This window comes from Rhamphochromis longiceps, linkage group LG23 (genome assembly GCF_057381845.1).
Source record: "Rhamphochromis longiceps isolate RC_006_pf linkage group LG23, R_longiceps_female_GT1.1, whole genome shotgun sequence".
In the NCBI taxonomy this organism is placed as follows: domain Eukaryota; kingdom Metazoa; phylum Chordata; class Actinopteri; order Cichliformes; family Cichlidae; genus Rhamphochromis; species Rhamphochromis longiceps.
In genome coordinates, this window is record NC_140578.1 from 28,869,869 (window position 1) to 28,896,363 (window position 26,495).

The 26,495-nt window shown below is 51.3% G+C and overlaps 38 non-coding genes across 38 annotated transcripts; 13 read left to right on the forward strand and 25 right to left on the reverse strand.

Moving 5' to 3' along the window:
- Positions 1-304: 304 nt before the first annotated feature.
- On the reverse strand, positions 305-375 carry trnag-gcc (transfer RNA glycine (anticodon GCC)). The gene has a single exon. It is a non-coding gene; the product is annotated as a tRNA-Gly (tRNA).
- Positions 376-497: 122 nt separating this feature from the next.
- Positions 498-569, forward strand: trnae-cuc (transfer RNA glutamic acid (anticodon CUC)). Its single transcript has one exon. It is a non-coding gene; the product is annotated as a tRNA-Glu (tRNA).
- Positions 570-1,745: 1,176 nt separating this feature from the next.
- trnam-cau (transfer RNA methionine (anticodon CAU)) lies at positions 1,746-1,818 on the reverse strand. Its single transcript has one exon. It is a non-coding gene; the product is annotated as a tRNA-Met (tRNA).
- Positions 1,819-2,419: 601 nt separating this feature from the next.
- On the reverse strand, positions 2,420-2,490 carry trnag-gcc (transfer RNA glycine (anticodon GCC)). Its single transcript has one exon. It is a non-coding gene; the product is annotated as a tRNA-Gly (tRNA).
- Positions 2,491-2,612: 122 nt separating this feature from the next.
- On the forward strand, positions 2,613-2,684 carry trnae-cuc (transfer RNA glutamic acid (anticodon CUC)). Its single transcript has one exon. It is a non-coding gene; the product is annotated as a tRNA-Glu (tRNA).
- A 1,185-nt stretch (positions 2,685-3,869) lies between these two features.
- trnam-cau (transfer RNA methionine (anticodon CAU)) lies at positions 3,870-3,942 on the reverse strand. The gene has a single exon. It is a non-coding gene; the product is annotated as a tRNA-Met (tRNA).
- A 601-nt stretch (positions 3,943-4,543) lies between these two features.
- Positions 4,544-4,614, reverse strand: trnag-gcc (transfer RNA glycine (anticodon GCC)). The gene has a single exon. It is a non-coding gene; the product is annotated as a tRNA-Gly (tRNA).
- Positions 4,615-4,736: 122 nt separating this feature from the next.
- Positions 4,737-4,808, forward strand: trnae-cuc (transfer RNA glutamic acid (anticodon CUC)). Its single transcript has one exon. It is a non-coding gene; the product is annotated as a tRNA-Glu (tRNA).
- Positions 4,809-5,993: 1,185 nt separating this feature from the next.
- On the reverse strand, positions 5,994-6,066 carry trnam-cau (transfer RNA methionine (anticodon CAU)). The gene has a single exon. It is a non-coding gene; the product is annotated as a tRNA-Met (tRNA).
- A 601-nt stretch (positions 6,067-6,667) lies between these two features.
- Positions 6,668-6,738, reverse strand: trnag-gcc (transfer RNA glycine (anticodon GCC)). The gene has a single exon. It is a non-coding gene; the product is annotated as a tRNA-Gly (tRNA).
- Positions 6,739-6,860: 122 nt separating this feature from the next.
- Positions 6,861-6,932, forward strand: trnae-cuc (transfer RNA glutamic acid (anticodon CUC)). Its single transcript has one exon. It is a non-coding gene; the product is annotated as a tRNA-Glu (tRNA).
- Positions 6,933-8,117: 1,185 nt separating this feature from the next.
- On the reverse strand, positions 8,118-8,190 carry trnam-cau (transfer RNA methionine (anticodon CAU)). The gene has a single exon. It is a non-coding gene; the product is annotated as a tRNA-Met (tRNA).
- Positions 8,191-8,791: 601 nt separating this feature from the next.
- trnag-gcc (transfer RNA glycine (anticodon GCC)) lies at positions 8,792-8,862 on the reverse strand. Its single transcript has one exon. It is a non-coding gene; the product is annotated as a tRNA-Gly (tRNA).
- Positions 8,863-8,984: 122 nt separating this feature from the next.
- On the forward strand, positions 8,985-9,056 carry trnae-cuc (transfer RNA glutamic acid (anticodon CUC)). The gene has a single exon. It is a non-coding gene; the product is annotated as a tRNA-Glu (tRNA).
- A 1,185-nt stretch (positions 9,057-10,241) lies between these two features.
- trnam-cau (transfer RNA methionine (anticodon CAU)) lies at positions 10,242-10,314 on the reverse strand. The gene has a single exon. It is a non-coding gene; the product is annotated as a tRNA-Met (tRNA).
- Positions 10,315-10,915: 601 nt separating this feature from the next.
- trnag-gcc (transfer RNA glycine (anticodon GCC)) lies at positions 10,916-10,986 on the reverse strand. Its single transcript has one exon. It is a non-coding gene; the product is annotated as a tRNA-Gly (tRNA).
- A 122-nt stretch (positions 10,987-11,108) lies between these two features.
- Positions 11,109-11,180, forward strand: trnae-cuc (transfer RNA glutamic acid (anticodon CUC)). Its single transcript has one exon. It is a non-coding gene; the product is annotated as a tRNA-Glu (tRNA).
- Positions 11,181-12,365: 1,185 nt separating this feature from the next.
- On the reverse strand, positions 12,366-12,438 carry trnam-cau (transfer RNA methionine (anticodon CAU)). The gene has a single exon. It is a non-coding gene; the product is annotated as a tRNA-Met (tRNA).
- A 601-nt stretch (positions 12,439-13,039) lies between these two features.
- On the reverse strand, positions 13,040-13,110 carry trnag-gcc (transfer RNA glycine (anticodon GCC)). Its single transcript has one exon. It is a non-coding gene; the product is annotated as a tRNA-Gly (tRNA).
- Positions 13,111-13,232: 122 nt separating this feature from the next.
- Positions 13,233-13,304, forward strand: trnae-cuc (transfer RNA glutamic acid (anticodon CUC)). Its single transcript has one exon. It is a non-coding gene; the product is annotated as a tRNA-Glu (tRNA).
- A 1,185-nt stretch (positions 13,305-14,489) lies between these two features.
- On the reverse strand, positions 14,490-14,562 carry trnam-cau (transfer RNA methionine (anticodon CAU)). The gene has a single exon. It is a non-coding gene; the product is annotated as a tRNA-Met (tRNA).
- Positions 14,563-15,163: 601 nt separating this feature from the next.
- trnag-gcc (transfer RNA glycine (anticodon GCC)) lies at positions 15,164-15,234 on the reverse strand. Its single transcript has one exon. It is a non-coding gene; the product is annotated as a tRNA-Gly (tRNA).
- Positions 15,235-15,356: 122 nt separating this feature from the next.
- trnae-cuc (transfer RNA glutamic acid (anticodon CUC)) lies at positions 15,357-15,428 on the forward strand. Its single transcript has one exon. It is a non-coding gene; the product is annotated as a tRNA-Glu (tRNA).
- Positions 15,429-16,613: 1,185 nt separating this feature from the next.
- On the reverse strand, positions 16,614-16,686 carry trnam-cau (transfer RNA methionine (anticodon CAU)). Its single transcript has one exon. It is a non-coding gene; the product is annotated as a tRNA-Met (tRNA).
- A 601-nt stretch (positions 16,687-17,287) lies between these two features.
- On the reverse strand, positions 17,288-17,358 carry trnag-gcc (transfer RNA glycine (anticodon GCC)). Its single transcript has one exon. It is a non-coding gene; the product is annotated as a tRNA-Gly (tRNA).
- A 122-nt stretch (positions 17,359-17,480) lies between these two features.
- trnae-cuc (transfer RNA glutamic acid (anticodon CUC)) lies at positions 17,481-17,552 on the forward strand. The gene has a single exon. It is a non-coding gene; the product is annotated as a tRNA-Glu (tRNA).
- Positions 17,553-18,737: 1,185 nt separating this feature from the next.
- trnam-cau (transfer RNA methionine (anticodon CAU)) lies at positions 18,738-18,810 on the reverse strand. The gene has a single exon. It is a non-coding gene; the product is annotated as a tRNA-Met (tRNA).
- Positions 18,811-19,411: 601 nt separating this feature from the next.
- Positions 19,412-19,482, reverse strand: trnag-gcc (transfer RNA glycine (anticodon GCC)). Its single transcript has one exon. It is a non-coding gene; the product is annotated as a tRNA-Gly (tRNA).
- A 122-nt stretch (positions 19,483-19,604) lies between these two features.
- Positions 19,605-19,676, forward strand: trnae-cuc (transfer RNA glutamic acid (anticodon CUC)). Its single transcript has one exon. It is a non-coding gene; the product is annotated as a tRNA-Glu (tRNA).
- A 1,185-nt stretch (positions 19,677-20,861) lies between these two features.
- trnam-cau (transfer RNA methionine (anticodon CAU)) lies at positions 20,862-20,934 on the reverse strand. The gene has a single exon. It is a non-coding gene; the product is annotated as a tRNA-Met (tRNA).
- A 601-nt stretch (positions 20,935-21,535) lies between these two features.
- Positions 21,536-21,606, reverse strand: trnag-gcc (transfer RNA glycine (anticodon GCC)). The gene has a single exon. It is a non-coding gene; the product is annotated as a tRNA-Gly (tRNA).
- A 122-nt stretch (positions 21,607-21,728) lies between these two features.
- On the forward strand, positions 21,729-21,800 carry trnae-cuc (transfer RNA glutamic acid (anticodon CUC)). Its single transcript has one exon. It is a non-coding gene; the product is annotated as a tRNA-Glu (tRNA).
- A 1,185-nt stretch (positions 21,801-22,985) lies between these two features.
- Positions 22,986-23,058, reverse strand: trnam-cau (transfer RNA methionine (anticodon CAU)). The gene has a single exon. It is a non-coding gene; the product is annotated as a tRNA-Met (tRNA).
- A 601-nt stretch (positions 23,059-23,659) lies between these two features.
- Positions 23,660-23,730, reverse strand: trnag-gcc (transfer RNA glycine (anticodon GCC)). Its single transcript has one exon. It is a non-coding gene; the product is annotated as a tRNA-Gly (tRNA).
- A 122-nt stretch (positions 23,731-23,852) lies between these two features.
- Positions 23,853-23,924, forward strand: trnae-cuc (transfer RNA glutamic acid (anticodon CUC)). The gene has a single exon. It is a non-coding gene; the product is annotated as a tRNA-Glu (tRNA).
- Positions 23,925-25,109: 1,185 nt separating this feature from the next.
- On the reverse strand, positions 25,110-25,182 carry trnam-cau (transfer RNA methionine (anticodon CAU)). The gene has a single exon. It is a non-coding gene; the product is annotated as a tRNA-Met (tRNA).
- A 601-nt stretch (positions 25,183-25,783) lies between these two features.
- Positions 25,784-25,854, reverse strand: trnag-gcc (transfer RNA glycine (anticodon GCC)). The gene has a single exon. It is a non-coding gene; the product is annotated as a tRNA-Gly (tRNA).
- A 122-nt stretch (positions 25,855-25,976) lies between these two features.
- trnae-cuc (transfer RNA glutamic acid (anticodon CUC)) lies at positions 25,977-26,048 on the forward strand. The gene has a single exon. It is a non-coding gene; the product is annotated as a tRNA-Glu (tRNA).
- Positions 26,049-26,495: the final 447 nt, after the last annotated feature.

Below are 26,495 nucleotides of genomic sequence, written 5' to 3' on the forward strand. Positions count from 1 at the left end.
AAATTCCTTAATTACAGCCACATTAGCTCCACTAATAAGACACACGGGTTTACCAGCAATGTCTGTAAACATATATTCAGTCACCCACTGGCGCTGGCAGGCGACAATTCTAAGTCTGCCAATTGTCCCGCCGAATTCGCGCCACTCTCCAAAGTCTCCTCTCAACAACATCTTGACTTAATGCAGATACGATGTCCAACCCAAGTTTGGTTTGCACAGGCTTCTTGTTCCAAATCTTGATGCCGTCTGGCCGTGACCGAGAACAAACTTAATGCCCCCCAAGACCCCACGCATAAAGGAACCGTGCATTGGCCGGGAATCGAACCCGGGTCTCCCGCGTGGCAGGCGAGAATTCTACCACTGAACCACCAATGCTCACACACGTGGCAGTTTTCTCAACGAATTCGCGCCATTGCCCAAGCGCTCCGCTCGAGGCGCAGCGGAAAATGTAGCCCGATACACCCACGCGTCACTCATCAAGACACCTCTGTGGCAGCTCCCTGATGGTCTAGTGGTCAGGATTCGGCGCTCTCACCGCCGCGGCCCGGGTTCGATTCCCGGTCAGGGAAACTGCGTTTTGCCCCACCTCCGCCTTACCCGAAAGGGACAAGCGGTAGACAATGGATGGGTTGCCTTTGCCACGTACTGTGTATCAAGAGAGCCTCAAGGCACCATCTCCCCCCAAAACGGACCATTCCTTGAAGCCGTCAACAAATGAAGCAGAGTTGCCAGTTCTTCAAGCCCAGGATGAGCTGCCGTCTTGGGTGTGACAGGACATCCAAAAAATGTGTGGCCGAACTGCGCATCAAAACATGCCTCCCGTGAGGATAGAGCTCAACACCGCCAGTTTTCGAGACTTGCGCATGGCAGGCGACAATTCTACCGCTGAGCTAACAACCCTTGCATGTCCGCCAATTGTCCCGCTGAATTCGCGCTACTGTCCAAACTCTCCTCTCCAGACGCTTAAAATGGATGCACAAACTCTGCCACGTACTGCGCATCAAAGCACATCGCTTGCGTGAGGCTACAAGTCACTACCTTGTGATTTCGTGATTCACATGTGGCAGGCGACAGTTCTAACGCTCAGCCACCAGCCCTTACAAGTCTGCCAATTGTCTCGTCGAATTCGCGCCACTCTCCAAAGTCTACTCTCAACAACATCTTGACTTAATGCAGATACGATGTCCAACCCAAGTTTGGTTTGCATAGACTTCTTGTTCCAACTTAACAGTCAGGCAAGAATGACTTCAAATTATCCCTCTCCATGGACCCTGTTGGCAAAGGAACTCCAGGCAACCTCCAGAGACTCAGCTCGGGAGCTGCTGATAACCAATTATCAGCCCTTGTTCATCCGCTTCCAATGCAAAGACATTCCTAACCCTACCTGGACAAAGTGTCCTAGAAGAAATAACAGGTAGGAGTCATTTGGGAGCCAACGTGTGGTGCCCCGCAATTCTGACCTGAGAAAAGAAAGAGGAATTGTGGTGAAAGTTGGATGAAGTGGTTTCAGAGGGCCGGCACACATCCATAGGGGAGGATCGCCTGCCACGTGTGAGTCTTGAAATCAAACAGATGGGAAGGCTTTCCACGGTCAATGGCAGAATGATTTGGATTGATCCCTGTTCTAGATCTCGCATCGGAGGAGGCTGAAAATCCACTACAAAGGAGTGGTTCTAAGGCTCCAGCGTCCTCGAAATGGGTAGAAGAGGTACAAAATGGATGGACCAACTCTGTACCAAAACACCTGCCTCGTGTGAGGCTCGAACTCACGACCTTCAGATTATGAGACTGACGCGCTGCCTACTGCGCCAACGAGGCTGACAGGGAACCTGAAAATGGACGATTTCTCGAAGCTGCACAGAAATGAAATTCAGCTTGGACAAACAAAGGTGAGTCCCCAGGTATTGAAGCCCTGAACGGGTTTTGGAGGTGAAGAGTGCCACAGGAGATCCTAAAAACGGTGTTTTGACCCAGCTCCGGCTTACCTGAAAGGGACAAGCGGTAGACAATGGATGGGTTGCCTTTGCCACGTACTGTGTATCAAGCGAGGCTCAAGACACCCTCTTCCCCCAAAACGGACCATTCTTCTTTTGTCTCGTAGTGCCGTCTTAAATTAAATTCCTTAATTACAGCCACATTAGCTCCACTAATAAGACACACGGGTTTACCAGCAATGTCTGTAAACATATATTCAGTCACCCACTGGCGCTGGCAGGCGACAATTCTAAGTCTGCCAATTGTCCCGCCGAATTCGCGCCACTGTCCAAAGTCTCCTCTCAACAACATCTTGACTTAATGCAGATACGATGTCCAACCCAAGTTTGGTTTGCACAGGCTTCTTGTTCCAAATCTTGATGCCGTCTGGCCGTGACCGAGAACAAACTTAATGCCCCCCAAGACCCCACGCATAAAGGAACCGTGCATTGGCCGGGAATCGAACCCGGGTCTCCCGCGTGGCAGGCGAGAATTCTACCACTGAACCACCAATGCTCACACACGTGGCAGTTTTCTCAACGAATTCGCGCCATTGCCCAAGCGCTCCGCTCGAGGCGCAGCGGAAAATGTAGCCCGATACACCCACGCGTCACTCATCAAGACACCTCTGTGGCAGCTCCCTGATGGTCTAGTGGTCAGGATTCGGCGCTCTCACCGCCGCGGCCCGGGTTCGATTCCCGGTCAGGGAAACTGCGTTTTGCCCCACCTCCGCCTTACCCGAAAGGGACAAGCGGTAGACAATGGATGGGTTGCCTTTGCCACGTACTGTGTATCAAGAGAGCCTCAAGGCACCATCTCCCCCCAAAACGGACCATTCCTTGAAGCCGTCAACAAATGAAGCAGAGTTGCCAGTTCTTCAAGCCCAGGATGAGCTGCCGTCTTGGAGGTGAAGGGTGTGACAGGACATCCAAAAAATGTGTGGCCGAACTGCGCATCAAAACATGCCTCCCGTGAGGATAGAGCTCAACACCGCCAGTTTTCGAGACTTGCGCATGGCAGGCGACAATTCTACCGCTGAGCTAACAACCCTTGCATGTCCGCCAATTGTCCCGCTGAATTCGCGCTACTGTCCAAACTCTCCTCTCCAGACGCTTAAAATGGATGCACAAACTCTGCCACGTACTGCGCATCAAAGCACATCGCTTGCGTGAGGCTACAAGTCACTACCTTGTGATTTCGTGATTCACATGTGGCAGGCGACAGTTCTAACGCTCAGCCACCAGCCCTTACAAGTCTGCCAATTGTCTCGTCGAATTCGCGCCACTCTCCAAAGTCTACTCTCAACAACATCTTGACTTAATGCAGATACGATGTCCAACCCAAGTTTGGTTTGCATAGACTTCTTGTTCCAACTTAACAGTCAGGCAAGAATGACTTCAAATTATCCCTCTCCATGGACCCTGTTGGCAAAGGAACTCCAGGCAACCTCCAGAGACTCAGCTCGGGAGCTGCTGATAACCAATTATCAGCCCTTGTTCATCCGCTTCCAATGCAAAGACATTCCTAACCCTACCTGGACAAAGTGTCCTAGAAGAAATAACAGGTAGGAGTCATTTGGGAGCCAACGTGTGGTGCCCCGCAATTCTGACCTGAGAAAAGAAAGAGGAATTGTGGTGAAAGTTGGATGAAGTGGTTTCAGAGGGCCGGCACACATCCATAGGGGAGGATCGCCTGCCACGTGTGAGTCTTGAAATCAAACAGATGGGAAGGCTTTCCACGGTCAATGGCAGAATGATTTGGATTGATCCCTGTTCTAGATCTCGCATCGGAGGAGGCTGAAAATCCACTACAAAGGAGTGGTTCTAAGGCTCCAGCGTCCTCGAAATGGGTAGAAGAGGTACAAAATGGATGGACCAACTCTGTACCAAAACACCTGCCTCGTGTGAGGCTCGAACTCACGACCTTCAGATTATGAGACTGACGCGCTGCCTACTGCGCCAACGAGGCTGACAGGGAACCTGAAAATGGACGATTTCTCGAAGCTGCACAGAAATGAAATTCAGCTTGGACAAACAAAGGTGAGTCCCCAGGTATTGAAGCCCTGAACGGGTTTTGGAGGTGAAGAGTGCCACAGGAGATCCTAAAAACGGTGTTTTGACCCAGCTCCGGCTTACCTGAAAGGGACAAGCGGTAGACAATGGATGGGTTGCCTTTGCCACGTACTGTGTATCAAGCGAGGCTCAAGACACCCTCTTCCCCCAAAACGGACCATTCTTCTTTTGTCTCGTAGTGCCGTCTTAAATTAAATTCCTTAATTACAGCCACATTAGCTCCACTAATAAGACACACGGGTTTACCAGCAATGTCTGTAAACATATATTCAGTCACCCACTGGCGCTGGCAGGCGACAATTCTAAGTCTGCCAATTGTCCCGCCGAATTCGCGCCACTCTCCAAAGTCTCCTCTCAACAACATCTTGACTTAATGCAGATACGATGTCCAACCCAAGTTTGGTTTGCACAGGCTTCTTGTTCCAAATCTTGATGCCGTCTGGCCGTGACCGAGAACAAACTTAATGCCCCCCAAGACCCCACGCATAAAGGAACCGTGCATTGGCCGGGAATCGAACCCGGGTCTCCCGCGTGGCAGGCGAGAATTCTACCACTGAACCACCAATGCTCACACACGTGGCAGTTTTCTCAACGAATTCGCGCCATTGCCCAAGCGCTCCGCTCGAGGCGCAGCGGAAAATGTAGCCCGATACACCCACGCGTCACTCATCAAGACACCTCTGTGGCAGCTCCCTGATGGTCTAGTGGTCAGGATTCGGCGCTCTCACCGCCGCGGCCCGGGTTCGGTTCCCGGTCAGGGAAACTGCGTTTTGCCCCACCTCCGCCTTACCCGAAAGGGACAAGCGGTAGACAATGGATGGGTTGCCTTTGCCACGTACTGTGTATCAAGAGAGCCTCAAGGCACCATCTCCCCCCAAAACGGACCATTCCTTGAAGCCGTCAACAAATGAAGCAGAGTTGCCAGTTCTTCAAGCCCAGGATGAGCTGCCGTCTTGGAGGTGAAGGGTGTGACAGGACATCCAAAAAATGTGTGGCCGAACTGCGCATCAAAACATGCCTCCCGTGAGGATAGAGCTCAACACCGCCAGTTTTCGAGACTTGCGCATGGCAGGCGACAATTCTACCGCTGAGCTAACAACCCTTGCATGTCCGCCAATTGTCCCGCTGAATTCGCGCTACTGTCCAAACTCTCCTCTCCAGACGCTTAAAATGGATGCACAAACTCTGCCACGTACTGCGCATCAAAGCACATCGCTTGCGTGAGGCTACAAGTCACTACCTTGTGATTTCGTGATTCACATGTGGCAGGCGACAGTTCTAACGCTCAGCCACCAGCCCTTACAAGTCTGCCAATTGTCTCGTCGAATTCGCGCCACTCTCCAAAGTCTACTCTCAACAACATCTTGACTTAATGCAGATACGATGTCCAACCCAAGTTTGGTTTGCATAGACTTCTTGTTCCAACTTAACAGTCAGGCAAGAATGACTTCAAATTATCCCTCTCCATGGACCCTGTTGGCAAAGGAACTCCAGGCAACCTCCAGAGACTCAGCTCGGGAGCTGCTGATAACCAATTATCAGCCCTTGTTCATCCGCTTCCAATGCAAAGACATTCCTAACCCTACCTGGACAAAGTGTCCTAGAAGAAATAACAGGTAGGAGTCATTTGGGAGCCAACGTGTGGTGCCCCGCAATTCTGACCTGAGAAAAGAAAGAGGAATTGTGGTGAAAGTTGGATGAAGTGGTTTCAGAGGGCCGGCACACATCCATAGGGGAGGATCGCCTGCCACGTGTGAGTCTTGAAATCAAACAGATGGGAAGGCTTTCCACGGTCAATGGCAGAATGATTTGGATTGATCCCTGTTCTAGATCTCGCATCGGAGGAGGCTGAAAATCCACTACAAAGGAGTGGTTCTAAGGCTCCAGCGTCCTCGAAATGGGTAGAAGAGGTACAAAATGGATGGACCAACTCTGTACCAAAACACCTGCCTCGTGTGAGGCTCGAACTCACGACCTTCAGATTATGAGACTGACGCGCTGCCTACTGCGCCAACGAGGCTGACAGGGAACCTGAAAATGGACGATTTCTCGAAGCTGCACAGAAATGAAATTCAGCTTGGACAAACAAAGGTGAGTCCCCAGGTATTGAAGCCCTGAACGGGTTTTGGAGGTGAAGAGTGCCACAGGAGATCCTAAAAACGGTGTTTTGACCCAGCTCCGGCTTACCTGAAAGGGACAAGCGGTAGACAATGGATGGGTTGCCTTTGCCACGTACTGTGTATCAAGCGAGGCTCAAGACACCCTCTTCCCCCAAAACGGACCATTCTTCTTTTGTCTCGTAGTGCCGTCTTAAATTAAATTCCTTAATTACAGCCACATTAGCTCCACTAATAAGACACACGGGTTTACCAGCAATGTCTGTAAACATATATTCAGTCACCCACTGGCGCTGGCAGGCGACAATTCTAAGTCTGCCAATTGTCCCGCCGAATTCGCGCCACTCTCCAAAGTCTCCTCTCAACAACATCTTGACTTAATGCAGATACGATGTCCAACCCAAGTTTGGTTTGCACAGGCTTCTTGTTCCAAATCTTGATGCCGTCTGGCCGTGACCGAGAACAAACTTAATGCCCCCCAAGACCCCACGCATAAAGGAACCGTGCATTGGCCGGGAATCGAACCCGGGTCTCCCGCGTGGCAGGCGAGAATTCTACCACTGAACCACCAATGCTCACACACGTGGCAGTTTTCTCAACGAATTCGCGCCATTGCCCAAGCGCTCCGCTCGAGGCGCAGCGGAAAATGTAGCCCGATACACCCACGCGTCACTCATCAAGACACCTCTGTGGCAGCTCCCTGATGGTCTAGTGGTCAGGATTCGGCGCTCTCACCGCCGCGGCCCGGGTTCGATTCCCGGTCAGGGAAACTGCGTTTTGCCCCACCTCCGCCTTACCTGAAAGGGACAAGCGGTAGACAATGGATGGGTTGCCTTTGCCACGTACTGTGTATCAAGAGAGCCTCAAGGCACCATCTCCCCCCAAAACGGACCATTCCTTGAAGCCGTCAACAAATGAAGCAGAGTTGCCAGTTCTTCAAGCCCAGGATGAGCTGCCGTCTTGGAGGTGAAGGGTGTGACAGGACATCCAAAAAATGTGTGGCCGAACTGCGCATCAAAACATGCCTCCCGTGAGGATAGAGCTCAACACCGCCAGTTTTCGAGACTTGCGCATGGCAGGCGACAATTCTACCGCTGAGCTAACAACCCTTGCATGTCCGCCAATTGTCCCGCTGAATTCGCGCTACTGTCCAAACTCTCCTCTCCAGACGCTTAAAATGGATGCACAAACTCTGCCACGTACTGCGCATCAAAGCACATCGCTTGCGTGAGGCTACAAGTCACTACCTTGTGATTTCGTGATTCACATGTGGCAGGCGACAGTTCTAACGCTCAGCCACCAGCCCTTACAAGTCTGCCAATTGTCTCGTCGAATTCGCGCCACTCTCCAAAGTCTACTCTCAACAACATCTTGACTTAATGCAGATACGATGTCCAACCCAAGTTTGGTTTGCATAGACTTCTTGTTCCAACTTAACAGTCAGGCAAGAATGACTTCAAATTATCCCTCTCCATGGACCCTGTTGGCAAAGGAACTCCAGGCAACCTCCAGAGACTCAGCTCGGGAGCTGCTGATAACCAATTATCAGCCCTTGTTCATCCGCTTCCAATGCAAAGACATTCCTAACCCTACCTGGACAAAGTGTCCTAGAAGAAATAACAGGTAGGAGTCATTTGGGAGCCAACGTGTGGTGCCCCGCAATTCTGACCTGAGAAAAGAAAGAGGAATTGTGGTGAAAGTTGGATGAAGTGGTTTCAGAGGGCCGGCACACATCCATAGGGGAGGATCGCCTGCCACGTGTGAGTCTTGAAATCAAACAGATGGGAAGGCTTTCCACGGTCAATGGCAGAATGATTTGGATTGATCCCTGTTCTAGATCTCGCATCGGAGGAGGCTGAAAATCCACTACAAAGGAGTGGTTCTAAGGCTCCAGCGTCCTCGAAATGGGTAGAAGAGGTACAAAATGGATGGACCAACTCTGTACCAAAACACCTGCCTCGTGTGAGGCTCGAACTCACGACCTTCAGATTATGAGACTGACGCGCTGCCTACTGCGCCAACGAGGCTGACAGGGAACCTGAAAATGGACGATTTCTCGAAGCTGCACAGAAATGAAATTCAGCTTGGACAAACAAAGGTGAGTCCCCAGGTATTGAAGCCCTGAACGGGTTTTGGAGGTGAAGAGTGCCACAGGAGATCCTAAAAACGGTGTTTTGACCCAGCTCCGGCTTACCTGAAAGGGACAAGCGGTAGACAATGGATGGGTTGCCTTTGCCACGTACTGTGTATCAAGCGAGGCTCAAGACACCCTCTTCCCCCAAAACGGACCATTCTTCTTTTGTCTCGTAGTGCCGTCTTAAATTAAATTCCTTAATTACAGCCACATTAGCTCCACTAATAAGACACACGGGTTTACCAGCAATGTCTGTAAACATATATTCAGTCACCCACTGGCGCTGGCAGGCGACAATTCTAAGTCTGCCAATTGTCCCGCCGAATTCGCGCCACTCTCCAAAGTCTCCTCTCAACAACATCTTGACTTAATGCAGATACGATGTCCAACCCAAGTTTGGTTTGCACAGGCTTCTTGTTCCAAATCTTGATGCCGTCTGGCCGTGACCGAGAACAAACTTAATGCCCCCCAAGACCCCACGCATAAAGGAACCGTGCATTGGCCGGGAATCGAACCCGGGTCTCCCGCGTGGCAGGCGAGAATTCTACCACTGAACCACCAATGCTCACACACGTGGCAGTTTTCTCAACGAATTCGCGCCATTGCCCAAGCGCTCCTCTCGAGGCGCAGCGGAAAATGTAGCCCGATACACCCACGCGTCACTCATCAAGACACCTCTGTGGCAGCTCCCTGATGGTCTAGTGGTCAGGATTCGGCGCTCTCACCGCCGCGGCCCGGGTTCGATTCCCGGTCAGGGAAACTGCGTTTTGCCCCACCTCCGCCTTACCCGAAAGGGACAAGCGGTAGACAATGGATGGGTTGCCTTTGCCACGTACTGTGTATCAAGAGAGCCTCAAGGCACCATCTCCCCCCAAAACGGACCATTCCTTGAAGCCGTCAACAAATGAAGCAGAGTTGCCAGTTCTTCAAGCCCAGGATGAGCTGCCGTCTTGGAGGTGAAGGGTGTGACAGGACATCCAAAAAATGTGTGGCCGAACTGCGCATCAAAACATGCCTCCCGTGAGGATAGAGCTCAACACCGCCAGCTTTCGAGACTTGCGCATGGCAGGCGACAATTCTACCGCTGAGCTAACAACCCTTGCATGTCCGCCAATTGTCCCGCTGAATTCGCGCTACTGTCCAAACTCTCCTCTCCAGACGCTTAAAATGGATGCACAAACTCTGCCACGTACTGCGCATCAAAGCACATCGCTTGCGTGAGGCTACAAGTCACTACCTTGTGATTTCGTGATTCACATGTGGCAGGCGACAGTTCTAACGCTCAGCCACCAGCCCTTACAAGTCTGCCAATTGTCTCGTCGAATTCGCGCCACTCTCCAAAGTCTACTCTCAACAACATCTTGACTTAATGCAGATACGATGTCCAACCCAAGTTTGGTTTGCATAGACTTCTTGTTCCAACTTAACAGTCAGGCAAGAATGACTTCAAATTATCCCTCTCCATGGACCCTGTTGGCAAAGGAACTCCAGGCAACCTCCAGAGACTCAGCTCGGGAGCTGCTGATAACCAATTATCAGCCCTTGTTCATCCGCTTCCAATGCAAAGACATTCCTAACCCTACCTGGACAAAGTGTCCTAGAAGAAATAACAGGTAGGAGTCATTTGGGAGCCAACGTGTGGTGCCCCGCAATTCTGACCTGAGAAAAGAAAGAGGAATTGTGGTGAAAGTTGGATGAAGTGGTTTCAGAGGGCCGGCACACATCCATAGGGGAGGATCGCCTGCCACGTGTGAGTCTTGAAATCAAACAGATGGGAAGGCTTTCCACGGTCAATGGCAGAATGATTTGGATTGATCCCTGTTCTAGATCTCGCATCGGAGGAGGCTGAAAATCCACTACAAAGGAGTGGTTCTAAGGCTCCAGCGTCCTCGAAATGGGTAGAAGAGGTACAAAATGGATGGACCAACTCTGTACCAAAACACCTGCCTCGTGTGAGGCTCGAACTCACGACCTTCAGATTATGAGACTGACGCGCTGCCTACTGCGCCAACGAGGCTGACAGGGAACCTGAAAATGGACGATTTCTCGAAGCTGCACAGAAATGAAATTCAGCTTGGACAAACAAAGGTGAGTCCCCAGGTATTGAAGCCCTGAACGGGTTTTGGAGGTGAAGAGTGCCACAGGAGATCCTAAAAACGGTGTTTTGACCCAGCTCCGGCTTACCTGAAAGGGACAAGCGGTAGACAATGGATGGGTTGCCTTTGCCACGTACTGTGTATCAAGCGAGGCTCAAGACACCCTCTTCCCCCAAAACGGACCATTCTTCTTTTGTCTCGTAGTGCCGTCTTAAATTAAATTCCTTAATTACAGCCACATTAGCTCCACTAATAAGACACACGGGTTTACCAGCAATGTCTGTAAACATATATTCAGTCACCCACTGGCGCTGGCAGGCGACAATTCTAAGTCTGCCAATTGTCCCGCCGAATTCGCGCCACTCTCCAAAGTCTCCTCTCAACAACATCTTGACTTAATGCAGATACGATGTCCAACCCAAGTTTGGTTTGCACAGGCTTCTTGTTCCAAATCTTGATGCCGTCTGGCCGTGACCGAGAACAAACTTAATGCCCCCCAAGACCCCACGCATAAAGGAACCGTGCATTGGCCGGGAATCGAACCCGGGTCTCCCGCGTGGCAGGCGAGAATTCTACCACTGAACCACCAATGCTCACACACGTGGCAGTTTTCTCAACGAATTCGCGCCATTGCCCAAGCGCTCCTCTCGAGGCGCAGCGGAAAATGTAGCCCGATACACCCACGCGTCACTCATCAAGACACCTCTGTGGCAGCTCCCTGATGGTCTAGTGGTCAGGATTCGGCGCTCTCACCGCCGCGGCCCGGGTTCGATTCCCGGTCAGGGAAACTGCGTTTTGCCCCACCTCCGCCTTACCCGAAAGGGACAAGCGGTAGACAATGGATGGGTTGCCTTTGCCACGTACTGTGTATCAAGAGAGCCTCAAGGCACCATCTCCCCCCAAAACGGACCATTCCTTGAAGCCGTCAACAAATGAAGCAGAGTTGCCAGTTCTTCAAGCCCAGGATGAGCTGCCGTCTTGGAGGTGAAGGGTGTGACAGGACATCCAAAAAATGTGTGGCCGAACTGCGCATCAAAACATGCCTCCCGTGAGGATAGAGCTCAACACCGCCAGTTTTCGAGACTTGCGCATGGCAGGCGACAATTCTACCGCTGAGCTAACAACCCTTGCATGTCCGCCAATTGTCCCGCTGAATTCGCGCTACTGTCCAAACTCTCCTCTCCAGACGCTTAAAATGGATGCACAAACTCTGCCACGTACTGCGCATCAAAGCACATCGCTTGCGTGAGGCTACAAGTCACTACCTTGTGATTTCGTGATTCACATGTGGCAGGCGACAGTTCTAACGCTCAGCCACCAGCCCTTACAAGTCTGCCAATTGTCTCGTCGAATTCGCGCCACTCTCCAAAGTCTACTCTCAACAACATCTTGACTTAATGCAGATACGATGTCCAACCCAAGTTTGGTTTGCATAGACTTCTTGTTCCAACTTAACAGTCAGGCAAGAATGACTTCAAATTATCCCTCTCCATGGACCCTGTTGGCAAAGGAACTCCAGGCAACCTCCAGAGACTCAGCTCGGGAGCTGCTGATAACCAATTATCAGCCCTTGTTCATCCGCTTCCAATGCAAAGACATTCCTAACCCTACCTGGACAAAGTGTCCTAGAAGAAATAACAGGTAGGAGTCATTTGGGAGCCAACGTGTGGTGCCCCGCAATTCTGACCTGAGAAAAGAAAGAGGAATTGTGGTGAAAGTTGGATGAAGTGGTTTCAGAGGGCCGGCACACATCCATAGGGGAGGATCGCCTGCCACGTGTGAGTCTTGAAATCAAACAGATGGGAAGGCTTTCCACGGTCAATGGCAGAATGATTTGGATTGATCCCTGTTCTAGATCTCGCATCGGAGGAGGCTGAAAATCCACTACAAAGGAGTGGTTCTAAGGCTCCAGCGTCCTCGAAATGGGTAGAAGAGGTACAAAATGGATGGACCAACTCTGTACCAAAACACCTGCCTCGTGTGAGGCTCGAACTCACGACCTTCAGATTATGAGACTGACGCGCTGCCTACTGCGCCAACGAGGCTGACAGGGAACCTGAAAATGGACGATTTCTCGAAGCTGCACAGAAATGAAATTCAGCTTGGACAAACAAAGGTGAGTCCCCAGGTATTGAAGCCCTGAACGGGTTTTGGAGGTGAAGAGTGCCACAGGAGATCCTAAAAACGGTGTTTTGACCCAGCTCCGGCTTACCTGAAAGGGACAAGCGGTAGACAATGGATGGGTTGCCTTTGCCACGTACTGTGTATCAAGCGAGGCTCAAGACACCCTCTTCCCCCAAAACGGACCATTCTTCTTTTGTCTCGTAGTGCCGTCTTAAATTAAATTCCTTAATTACAGCCACATTAGCTCCACTAATAAGACACACGGGTTTACCAGCAATGTCTGTAAACATATATTCAGTCACCCACTGGCGCTGGCAGGCGACAATTCTAAGTCTGCCAATTGTCCCGCCGAATTCGCGCCACTCTCCAAAGTCTCCTCTCAACAACATCTTGACTTAATGCAGATACGATGTCCAACCCAAGTTTGGTTTGCACAGGCTTCTTGTTCCAAATCTTGATGCCGTCTGGCCGTGACCGAGAACAAACTTAATGCCCCCCAAGACCCCACGCATAAAGGAACCGTGCATTGGCCGGGAATCGAACCCCGGTCTCCCGCGTGGCAGGCGAGAATTCTACCACTGAACCACCAATGCTCACACACGTGGCAGTTTTCTCAACGAATTCGCGCCATTGCCCAAGCGCTCCTCTCGAGGCGCAGCGGAAAATGTAGCCCGATACACCCACGCGTCACTCATCAAGACACCTCTGTGGCAGCTCCCTGATGGTCTAGTGGTCAGGATTCGGCGCTCTCACCGCCGCGGCCCGGGTTCGATTCCCGGTCAGGGAAACTGCGTTTTGCCCCACCTCCGCCTTACCCGAAAGGGACAAGCGGTAGACAATGGATGGGTTGCCTTTGCCACGTACTGTGTATCAAGAGAGCCTCAAGGCACCATCTCCCCCCAAAACGGACCATTCCTTGAAGCCGTCAACAAATGAAGCAGAGTTGCCAGTTCTTCAAGCCCAGGATGAGCTGCCGTCTTGGAGGTGAAGGGTGTGACAGGACATCCAAAAAATGTGTGGCCGAACTGCGCATCAAAACATGCCTCCCGTGAGGATAGAGCTCAACACCGCCAGTTTTCGAGACTTGCGCATGGCAGGCGACAATTCTACCGCTGAGCTAACAACCCTTGCATGTCCGCCAATTGTCCCGCTGAATTCGCGCTACTGTCCAAACTCTCCTCTCCAGACGCTTAAAATGGATGCACAAACTCTGCCACGTACTGCGCATCAAAGCACATCGCTTGCGTGAGGCTACAAGTCACTACCTTGTGATTTCGTGATTCACATGTGGCAGGCGACAGTTCTAACGCTCAGCCACCAGCCCTTACAAGTCTGCCAATTGTCTCGTCGAATTCGCGCCACTCTCCAAAGTCTACTCTCAACAACATCTTGACTTAATGCAGATACGATGTCCAACCCAAGTTTGGTTTGCATAGACTTCTTGTTCCAACTTAACAGTCAGGCAAGAATGACTTCAAATTATCCCTCTCCATGGACCCTGTTGGCAAAGGAACTCCAGGCAACCTCCAGAGACTCAGCTCGGGAGCTGCTGATAACCAATTATCAGCCCTTGTTCATCCGCTTCCAATGCAAAGACATTCCTAACCCTACCTGGACAAAGTGTCCTAGAAGAAATAACAGGTAGGAGTCATTTGGGAGCCAACGTGTGGTGCCCCGCAATTCTGACCTGAGAAAAGAAAGAGGAATTGTGGTGAAAGTTGGATGAAGTGGTTTCAGAGGGCCGGCACACATCCATAGGGGAGGATCGCCTGCCACGTGTGAGTCTTGAAATCAAACAGATGGGAAGGCTTTCCACGGTCAATGGCAGAATGATTTGGATTGATCCCTGTTCTAGATCTCGCATCGGAGGAGGCTGAAAATCCACTACAAAGGAGTGGTTCTAAGGCTCCAGCGTCCTCGAAATGGGTAGAAGAGGTACAAAATGGATGGACCAACTCTGTACCAAAACACCTGCCTCGTGTGAGGCTCGAACTCACGACCTTCAGATTATGAGACTGACGCGCTGCCTACTGCGCCAACGAGGCTGACAGGGAACCTGAAAATGGACGATTTCTCGAAGCTGCACAGAAATGAAATTCAGCTTGGACAAACAAAGGTGAGTCCCCAGGTATTGAAGCCCTGAACGGGTTTTGGAGGTGAAGAGTGCCACAGGAGATCCTAAAAACGGTGTTTTGACCCAGCTCCGGCTTACCTGAAAGGGACAAGCGGTAGACAATGGATGGGTTGCCTTTGCCACGTACTGTGTATCAAGCGAGGCTCAAGACACCCTCTTCCCCCAAAACGGACCATTCTTCTTTTGTCTCGTAGTGCCGTCTTAAATTAAATTCCTTAATTACAGCCACATTAGCTCCACTAATAAGACACACGGGTTTACCAGCAATGTCTGTAAACATATATTCAGTCACCCACTGGCGCTGGCAGGCGACAATTCTAAGTCTGCCAATTGTCCCGCCGAATTCGCGCCACTCTCCAAAGTCTCCTCTCAACAACATCTTGACTTAATGCAGATACGATGTCCAACCCAAGTTTGGTTTGCACAGGCTTCTTGTTCCAAATCTTGATGCCGTCTGGCCGTGACCGAGAACAAACTTAATGCCCCCCAAGACCCCACGCATAAAGGAACCGTGCATTGGCCGGGAATCGAACCCCGGTCTCCCGCGTGGCAGGCGAGAATTCTACCACTGAACCACCAATGCTCACACACGTGGCAGTTTTCTCAACGAATTCGCGCCATTTCCCAAGCGCTCCTCTCGAGGCGCAGCGGAAAATGTAGCCCGATACACCCACGCGTCACTCATCAAGACACCTCTGTGGCAGCTCCCTGATGGTCTAGTGGTCAGGATTCGGCGCTCTCACCGCCGCGGCCCGGGTTCGATTCCCGGTCAGGGAAACTGCGTTTTGCCCCACCTCCGCCTTACCCGAAAGGGACAAGCGGTAGACAATGGATGGGTTGCCTTTGCCACGTACTGTGTATCAAGAGAGCCTCAAGGCACCATCTCCCCCCAAAACGGACCATTCCTTGAAGCCGTCAACAAATGAAGCAGAGTTGCCAGTTCTTCAAGCCCAGGATGAGCTGCCGTCTTGGAGGTGAAGGGTGTGACAGGACATCCAAAAAATGTGTGGCCGAACTGCGCATCAAAACATGCCTCCCGTGAGGATAGAGCTCAACACCGCCAGTTTTCGAGACTTGCGCATGGCAGGCGACAATTCTACCGCTGAGCTAACAACCCTTGCATGTCCGCCAATTGTCCCGCTGAATTCGCGCTACTGTCCAAACTCTCCTCTCCAGACGCTTAAAATGGATGCACAAACTCTGCCACGTACTGCGCATCAAAGCACATCGCTTGCGTGAGGCTACAAGTCACTACCTTGTGATTTCGTGATTCACATGTGGCAGGCGACAGTTCTAACGCTCAGCCACCAGCCCTTACAAGTCTGCCAATTGTCTCGTCGAATTCGCGCCACTCTCCAAAGTCTACTCTCAACAACATCTTGACTTAATGCAGATACGATGTCCAACCCAAGTTTGGTTTGCATAGACTTCTTGTTCCAACTTAACAGTCAGGCAAGAATGACTTCAAATTATCCCTCTCCATGGACCCTGTTGGCAAAGGAACTCCAGGCAACCTCCAGAGACTCAGCTCGGGAGCTGCTGATAACCAATTATCAGCCCTTGTTCATCCGCTTCCAATGCAAAGACATTCCTAACCCTACCTGGACAAAGTGTCCTAGAAGAAATAACAGGTAGGAGTCATTTGGGAGCCAACGTGTGGTGCCCCGCAATTCTGACCTGAGAAAAGAAAGAGGAATTGTGGTGAAAGTTGGATGAAGTGGTTTCAGAGGGCCGGCACACATCCATAGGGGAGGATCGCCTGCCACGTGTGAGTCTTGAAATCAAACAGATGGGAAGGCTTTCCACGGTCAATGGCAGAATGATTTGGATTGATCCCTGTTCTAGATCTCGCATCGGAGGAGGCTGAAAATCCACTACAAAGGAGTGGTTCTAAGGCTCCAGCGTCCTCGAAATGGGTAGAAGAGGTACAAAATGGATGGACCAACTCTGTACCAAAACACCTGCCTCGTGTGAGGCTCGAACTCACGACCTTCAGATTATGAGACTGACGCGCTGCCTACTGCGCCAACGAGGCTGACAGGGAACCTGAAAATGGACGATTTCTCGAAGCTGCACAGAAATGAAATTCAGCTTGGACAAACAAAGGTGAGTCCCCAGGTATTGAAGCCCTGAACGGGTTTTGGAGGTGAAGAGTGCCACAGGAGATCCTAAAAACGGTGTTTTGACCCAGCTCCGGCTTACCTGAAAGGGACAAGCGGTAGACAATGGATGGGTTGCCTTTGCCACGTACTGTGTATCAAGCGAGGCTCAAGACACCCTCTTCCCCCAAAACGGACCATTCTTCTTTTGTCTCGTAGTGCCGTCTTAAATTAAATTCCTTAATTACAGCCACATTAGCTCCACTAATAAGACACACGGGTTTACCAGCAATGTCTGTAAACATATATTCAGTCACCCACTGGCGCTGGCAGGCGACAATTCTAAGTCTGCCAATTGTCCCGCCGAATTCGCGCCACTCTCCAAAGTCTCCTCTCAACAACATCTTGACTTAATGCAGATACGATGTCCAACCCAAGTTTGGTTTGCACAGGCTTCTTGTTCCAAATCTTGATGCCGTCTGGCCGTGACCGAGAACAAACTTAATGCCCCCCAAGACCCCACGCATAAAGGAACCGTGCATTGGCCGGGAATCGAACCCCGGTCTCCCGCGTGGCAGGCGAGAATTCTACCACTGAACCACCAATGCTCACACACGTGGCAGTTTTCTCAACGAATTCGCGCCATTGCCCAAGCGCTCCTCTCGAGGCGCAGCGGAAAATGTAGCCCGATACACCCACGCGTCACTCATCAAGACACCTCTGTGGCAGCTCCCTGATGGTCTAGTGGTCAGGATTCGGCGCTCTCACCGCCGCGGCCCGGGTTCGATTCCCGGTCAGGGAAACTGCGTTTTGCCCCACCTCCGCCTTACCCGAAAGGGACAAGCGGTAGACAATGGATGGGTTGCCTTTGCCACGTACTGTGTATCAAGAGAGCCTCAAGGCACCATCTCCCCCCAAAACGGACCATTCCTTGAAGCCGTCAACAAATGAAGCAGAGTTGCCAGTTCTTCAAGCCCAGGATGAGCTGCCGTCTTGGAGGTGAAGGGTGTGACAGGACATCCAAAAAATGTGTGGCCGAACTGCGCATCAAAACATGCCTCCCGTGAGGATAGAGCTCAACACCGCCAGTTTTCGAGACTTGCGCATGGCAGGCGACAATTCTACCGCTGAGCTAACAACCCTTGCATGTCCGCCAATTGTCCCGCTGAATTCGCGCTACTGTCCAAACTCTCCTCTCCAGACGCTTAAAATGGATGCACAAACTCTGCCACGTACTGCGCATCAAAGCACATCGCTTGCGTGAGGCTACAAGTCACTACCTTGTGATTTCGTGATTCACATGTGGCAGGCGACAGTTCTAACGCTCAGCCACCAGCCCTTACAAGTCTGCCAATTGTCTCGTCGAATTCGCGCCACTCTCCAAAGTCTACTCTCAACAACATCTTGACTTAATGCAGATACGATGTCCAACCCAAGTTTGGTTTGCATAGACTTCTTGTTCCAACTTAACAGTCAGGCAAGAATGACTTCAAATTATCCCTCTCCATGGACCCTGTTGGCAAAGGAACTCCAGGCAACCTCCAGAGACTCAGCTCGGGAGCTGCTGATAACCAATTATCAGCCCTTGTTCATCCGCTTCCAATGCAAAGACATTCCTAACCCTACCTGGACAAAGTGTCCTAGAAGAAATAACAGGTAGGAGTCATTTGGGAGCCAACGTGTGGTGCCCCGCAATTCTGACCTGAGAAAAGAAAGAGGAATTGTGGTGAAAGTTGGATGAAGTGGTTTCAGAGGGCCGGCACACATCCATAGGGGAGGATCGCCTGCCACGTGTGAGTCTTGAAATCAAACAGATGGGAAGGCTTTCCACGGTCAATGGCAGAATGATTTGGATTGATCCCTGTTCTAGATCTCGCATCGGAGGAGGCTGAAAATCCACTACAAAGGAGTGGTTCTAAGGCTCCAGCGTCCTCGAAATGGGTAGAAGAGGTACAAAATGGATGGACCAACTCTGTACCAAAACACCTGCCTCGTGTGAGGCTCGAACTCACGACCTTCAGATTATGAGACTGACGCGCTGCCTACTGCGCCAACGAGGCTGACAGGGAACCTGAAAATGGACGATTTCTCGAAGCTGCACAGAAATGAAATTCAGCTTGGACAAACAAAGGTGAGTCCCCAGGTATTGAAGCCCTGAACGGGTTTTGGAGGTGAAGAGTGCCACAGGAGATCCTAAAAACGGTGTTTTGACCCAGCTCCGGCTTACCTGAAAGGGACAAGCGGTAGACAATGGATGGGTTGCCTTTGCCACGTACTGTGTATCAAGCGAGGCTCAAGACACCCTCTTCCCCCAAAACGGACCATTCTTCTTTTGTCTCGTAGTGCCGTCTTAAATTAAATTCCTTAATTACAGCCACATTAGCTCCACTAATAAGACACACGGGTTTACCAGCAATGTCTGTAAACATATATTCAGTCACCCACTGGCGCTGGCAGGCGACAATTCTAAGTCTGCCAATTGTCCCGCCGAATTCGCGCCACTCTCCAAAGTCTCCTCTCAACAACATCTTGACTTAATGCAGATACGATGTCCAACCCAAGTTTGGTTTGCACAGGCTTCTTGTTCCAAATCTTGATGCCGTCTGGCCGTGACCGAGAACAAACTTAATGCCCCCCAAGACCCCACGCATAAAGGAACCGTGCATTGGCCGGGAATCGAACCCGGGTCTCCCGCGTGGCAGGCGAGAATTCTACCACTGAACCACCAATGCTCACACACGTGGCAGTTTTCTCAACGAATTCGCGCCATTGCCCAAGCGCTCCTCTCGAGGCGCAGCGGAAAATGTAGCCCGATACACCCACGCGTCACTCATCAAGACACCTCTGTGGCAGCTCCCTGATGGTCTAGTGGTCAGGATTCGGCGCTCTCACCGCCGCGGCCCGGGTTCGATTCCCGGTCAGGGAAACTGCGTTTTGCCCCACCTCCGCCTTACCCGAAAGGGACAAGCGGTAGACAATGGATGGGTTGCCTTTGCCACGTACTGTGTATCAAGAGAGCCTCAAGGCACCATCTCCCCCCAAAACGGACCATTCCTTGAAGCCGTCAACAAATGAAGCAGAGTTGCCAGTTCTTCAAGCCCAGGATGAGCTGCCGTCTTGGAGGTGAAGGGTGTGACAGGACATCCAAAAAATGTGTGGCCGAACTGCGCATCAAAACATGCCTCCCGTGAGGATAGAGCTCAACACCGCCAGTTTTCGAGACTTGCGCATGGCAGGCGACAATTCTACCGCTGAGCTAACAACCCTTGCATGTCCGCCAATTGTCCCGCTGAATTCGCGCTACTGTCCAAACTCTCCTCTCCAGACGCTTAAAATGGATGCACAAACTCTGCCACGTACTGCGCATCAAAGCACATCGCTTGCGTGAGGCTACAAGTCACTACCTTGTGATTTCGTGATTCACATGTGGCAGGCGACAGTTCTAACGCTCAGCCACCAGCCCTTACAAGTCTGCCAATTGTCTCGTCGAATTCGCGCCACTCTCCAAAGTCTACTCTCAACAACATCTTGACTTAATGCAGATACGATGTCCAACCCAAGTTTGGTTTGCATAGACTTCTTGTTCCAACTTAACAGTCAGGCAAGAATGACTTCAAATTATCCCTCTCCATGGACCCTGTTGGCAAAGGAACTCCAGGCAACCTCCAGAGACTCAGCTCGGGAGCTGCTGATAACCAATTATCAGCCCTTGTTCATCCGCTTCCAATGCAAAGACATTCCTAACCCTACCTGGACAAAGTGTCCTAGAAGAAATAACAGGTAGGAGTCATTTGGGAGCCAACGTGTGGTGCCCCGCAATTCTGACCTGAGAAAAGAAAGAGGAATTGTGGTGAAAGTTGGATGAAGTGGTTTCAGAGGGCCGGCACACATCCATAGGGGAGGATCGCCTGCCACGTGTGAGTCTTGAAATCAAACAGATGGGAAGGCTTTCCACGGTCAATGGCAGAATGATTTGGATTGATCCCTGTTCTAGATCTCGCATCGGAGGAGGCTGAAAATCCACTACAAAGGAGTGGTTCTAAGGCTCCAGCGTCCTCGAAATGGGTAGAAGAGGTACAAAATGGATGGACCAACTCTGTACCAAAACACCTGCCTCGTGTGAGGCTCGAACTCACGACCTTCAGATTATGAGACTGACGCGCTGCCTACTGCGCCAACGAGGCTGACAGGGAACCTGAAAATGGACGATTTCTCGAAGCTGCACAGAAATGAAATTCAGCTTGGACAAACAAAGGTGAGTCCCCAGGTATTGAAGCCCTGAACGGGTTTTGGAGGTGAAGAGTGCCACAGGAGATCCTAAAAACGGTGTTTTGACCCAGCTCCGGCTTACCTGAAAGGGACAAGCGGTAGACAATGGATGGGTTGCCTTTGCCACGTACTGTGTATCAAGCGAGGCTCAAGACACCCTCTTCCCCCAAAACGGACCATTCTTCTTTTGTCTCGTAGTGCCGTCTTAAATTAAATTCCTTAATTACAGCCACATTAGCTCCACTAATAAGACACACGGGTTTACCAGCAATGTCTGTAAACATATATTCAGTCACCCACTGGCGCTGGCAGGCGACAATTCTAAGTCTGCCAATTGTCCCGCCGAATTCGCGCCACTCTCCAAAGTCTCCTCTCAACAACATCTTGACTTAATGCAGATACGATGTCCAACCCAAGTTTGGTTTGCACAGGCTTCTTGTTCCAAATCTTGATGCCGTCTGGCCGTGACCGAGAACAAACTTAATGCCCCCCAAGACCCCACGCATAAAGGAACCGTGCATTGGCCGGGAATCGAACCCCGGTCTCCCGCGTGGCAGGCGAGAATTCTACCACTGAACCACCAATGCTCACACACGTGGCAGTTTTCTCAACGAATTCGCGCCATTGCCCAAGCGCTCCTCTCGAGGCGCAGCGGAAAATGTAGCCCGATACACCCACGCGTCACTCATCAAGACACCTCTGTGGCAGCTCCCTGATGGTCTAGTGGTCAGGATTCGGCGCTCTCACCGCCGCGGCCCGGGTTCGATTCCCGGTCAGGGAAACTGCGTTTTGCCCCACCTCCGCCTTACCCGAAAGGGACAAGCGGTAGACAATGGATGGGTTGCCTTTGCCACGTACTGTGTATCAAGAGAGCCTCAAGGCACCATCTCCCCCCAAAACGGACCATTCCTTGAAGCCGTCAACAAATGAAGCAGAGTTGCCAGTTCTTCAAGCCCAGGATGAGCTGCCGTCTTGGAGGTGAAGGGTGTGACAGGACATCCAAAAAATGTGTGGCCGAACTGCGCATCAAAACATGCCTCCCGTGAGGATAGAGCTCAACACCGCCAGTTTTCGAGACTTGCGCATGGCAGGCGACAATTCTACCGCTGAGCTAACAACCCTTGCATGTCCGCCAATTGTCCCGCTGAATTCGCGCTACTGTCCAAACTCTCCTCTCCAGACGCTTAAAATGGATGCACAAACTCTGCCACGTACTGCGCATCAAAGCACATCGCTTGCGTGAGGCTACAAGTCACTACCTTGTGATTTCGTGATTCACATGTGGCAGGCGACAGTTCTAACGCTCAGCCACCAGCCCTTACAAGTCTGCCAATTGTCTCGTCGAATTCGCGCCACTCTCCAAAGTCTACTCTCAACAACATCTTGACTTAATGCAGATACGATGTCCAACCCAAGTTTGGTTTGCATAGACTTCTTGTTCCAACTTAACAGTCAGGCAAGAATGACTTCAAATTATCCCTCTCCATGGACCCTGTTGGCAAAGGAACTCCAGGCAACCTCCAGAGACTCAGCTCGGGAGCTGCTGATAACCAATTATCAGCCCTTGTTCATCCGCTTCCAATGCAAAGACATTCCTAACCCTACCTGGACAAAGTGTCCTAGAAGAAATAACAGGTAGGAGTCATTTGGGAGCCAACGTGTGGTGCCCCGCAATTCTGACCTGAGAAAAGAAAGAGGAATTGTGGTGAAAGTTGGATGAAGTGGTTTCAGAGGGCCGGCACACATCCATAGGGGAGGATCGCCTGCCACGTGTGAGTCTTGAAATCAAACAGATGGGAAGGCTTTCCACGGTCAATGGCAGAATGATTTGGATTGATCCCTGTTCTAGATCTCGCATCGGAGGAGGCTGAAAATCCACTACAAAGGAGTGGTTCTAAGGCTCCAGCGTCCTCGAAATGGGTAGAAGAGGTACAAAATGGATGGACCAACTCTGTACCAAAACACCTGCCTCGTGTGAGGCTCGAACTCACGACCTTCAGATTATGAGACTGACGCGCTGCCTACTGCGCCAACGAGGCTGACAGGGAACCTGAAAATGGACGATTTCTCGAAGCTGCACAGAAATGAAATTCAGCTTGGACAAACAAAGGTGAGTCCCCAGGTATTGAAGCCCTGAACGGGTTTTGGAGGTGAAGAGTGCCACAGGAGATCCTAAAAACGGTGTTTTGACCCAGCTCCGGCTTACCTGAAAGGGACAAGCGGTAGACAATGGATGGGTTGCCTTTGCCACGTACTGTGTATCAAGCGAGGCTCAAGACACCCTCTTCCCCCAAAACGGACCATTCTTCTTTTGTCTCGTAGTGCCGTCTTAAATTAAATTCCTTAATTACAGCCACATTAGCTCCACTAATAAGACACACGGGTTTACCAGCAATGTCTGTAAACATATATTCAGTCACCCACTGGCGCTGGCAGGCGACAATTCTAAGTCTGCCAATTGTCCCGCCGAATTCGCGCCACTCTCCAAAGTCTCCTCTCAACAACATCTTGACTTAATGCAGATACGATGTCCAACCCAAGTTTGGTTTGCACAGGCTTCTTGTTCCAAATCTTGATGCCGTCTGGCCGTGACCGAGAACAAACTTAATGCCCCCCAAGACCCCACGCATAAAGGAACCGTGCATTGGCCGGGAATCGAACCCGGGTCTCCCGCGTGGCAGGCGAGAATTCTACCACTGAACCACCAATGCTCACACACGTGGCAGTTTTCTCAACGAATTCGCGCCATTGCCCAAGCGCTCCTCTCGAGGCGCAGCGGAAAATGTAGCCCGATACACCCACGCGTCACTCATCAAGACACCTCTGTGGCAGCTCCCTGATGGTCTAGTGGTCAGGATTCGGCGCTCTCACCGCCGCGGCCCGGGTTCGATTCCCGGTCAGGGAAACTGCGTTTTGCCCCACCTCCGCCTTACCCGAAAGGGACAAGCGGTAGACAATGGATGGGTTGCCTTTGCCACGTACTGTGTATCAAGAGAGCCTCAAGGCACCATCTCCCCCCAAAACGGACCATTCCTTGAAGCCGTCAACAAATGAAGCAGAGTTGCCAGTTCTTCAAGCCCAGGATGAGCTGCCGTCTTGGAGGTGAAGGGTGTGACAGGACATCCAAAAAATGTGTGGCCGAACTGCGCATCAAAACATGCCTCCCGTGAGGATAGAGCTCAACACCGCCAGCTTTCGAGACTTGCGCATGGCAGGCGACAATTCTACCGCTGAGCTAACAACCCTTGCATGTCCGCCAATTGTCCCGCTGAATTCGCGCTACTGTCCAAACTCTCCTCTCCAGACGCTTAAAATGGATGCACAAACTCTGCCACGTACTGCGCATCAAAGCACATCGCTTGCGTGAGGCTACAAGTCACTACCTTGTGATTTCGTGATTCACATGTGGCAGGCGACAGTTCTAACGCTCAGCCACCAGCCCTTACAAGTCTGCCAATTGTCTCGTCGAATTCGCGCCACTCTCCAAAGTCTACTCTCAACAACATCTTGACTTAATGCAGATACGATGTCCAACCCAAGTTTGGTTTGCATAGACTTCTTGTTCCAACTTAACAGTCAGGCAAGAATGACTTCAAATTATCCCTCTCCATGGACCCTGTTGGCAAAGGAACTCCAGGCAACCTCCAGAGACTCAGCTCGGGAGCTGCTGATAACCAATTATCAGCCCTTGTTCATCCGCTTCCAATGCAAAGACATTCCTAACCCTACCTGGACAAAGTGTCCTAGAAGAAATAACAGGTAGGAGTCATTTGGGAGCCAACGTGTGGTGCCCCGCAATTCTGACCTGAGAAAAGAAAGAGGAATTGTGGTGAAAGTTGGATGAAGTGGTTTCAGAGGGCCGGCACACATCCATAGGGGAGGATCGCCTGCCACGTGTGAGTCTTGAAATCAAACAGATGGGAAGGCTTTCCACGGTCAATGGCAGAATGATTTGGATTGATCCCTGTTCTAGATCTCGCATCGGAGGAGGCTGAAAATCCACTACAAAGGAGTGGTTCTAAGGCTCCAGCGTCCTCGAAATGGGTAGAAGAGGTACAAAATGGATGGACCAACTCTGTACCAAAACACCTGCCTCGTGTGAGGCTCGAACTCACGACCTTCAGATTATGAGACTGACGCGCTGCCTACTGCGCCAACGAGGCTGACAGGGAACCTGAAAATGGACGATTTCTCGAAGCTGCACAGAAATGAAATTCAGCTTGGACAAACAAAGGTGAGTCCCCAGGTATTGAAGCCCTGAACGGGTTTTGGAGGTGAAGAGTGCCACAGGAGATCCTAAAAACGGTGTTTTGACCCAGCTCCGGCTTACCTGAAAGGGACAAGCGGTAGACAATGGATGGGTTGCCTTTGCCACGTACTGTGTATCAAGCGAGGCTCAAGACACCCTCTTCCCCCAAAACGGACCATTCTTCTTTTGTCTCGTAGTGCCGTCTTAAATTAAATTCCTTAATTACAGCCACATTAGCTCCACTAATAAGACACACGGGTTTACCAGCAATGTCTGTAAACATATATTCAGTCACCCACTGGCGCTGGCAGGCGACAATTCTAAGTCTGCCAATTGTCCCGCCGAATTCGCGCCACTCTCCAAAGTCTCCTCTCAACAACATCTTGACTTAATGCAGATACGATGTCCAACCCAAGTTTGGTTTGCACAGGCTTCTTGTTCCAAATCTTGATGCCGTCTGGCCGTGACCGAGAACAAACTTAATGCCCCCCAAGACCCCACGCATAAAGGAACCGTGCATTGGCCGGGAATCGAACCCGGGTCTCCCGCGTGGCAGGCGAGAATTCTACCACTGAACCACCAATGCTCACACACGTGGCAGTTTTCTCAACGAATTCGCGCCATTGCCCAAGCGCTCCGCTCGAGGCGCAGCGGAAAATGTAGCCCGATACACCCACGCGTCACTCATCAAGACACCTCTGTGGCAGCTCCCTGATGGTCTAGTGGTCAGGATTCGGCGCTCTCACCGCCGCGGCCCGGGTTCGATTCCCGGTCAGGGAAACTGCGTTTTGCCCCACCTCCGCCTTACCCGAAAGGGACAAGCGGTAGACAATGGATGGGTTGCCTTTGCCACGTACTGTGTATCAAGAGAGCCTCAAGGCACCATCTCCCCCCAAAACGGACCATTCCTTGAAGCCGTCAACAAATGAAGCAGAGTTGCCAGTTCTTCAAGCCCAGGATGAGCTGCCGTCTTGGAGGTGAAGGGTGTGACAGGACATCCAAAAAATGTGTGGCCGAACTGCGCATCAAAACATGCCTCCCGTGAGGATAGAGCTCAACACCGCCAGTTTTCGAGACTTGCGCATGGCAGGCGACAATTCTACCGCTGAGCTAACAACCCTTGCATGTCCGCCAATTGTCCCGCTGAATTCGCGCTACTGTCCAAACTCTCCTCTCCAGACGCTTAAAATGGATGCACAAACTCTGCCACGTACTGCGCATCAAAGC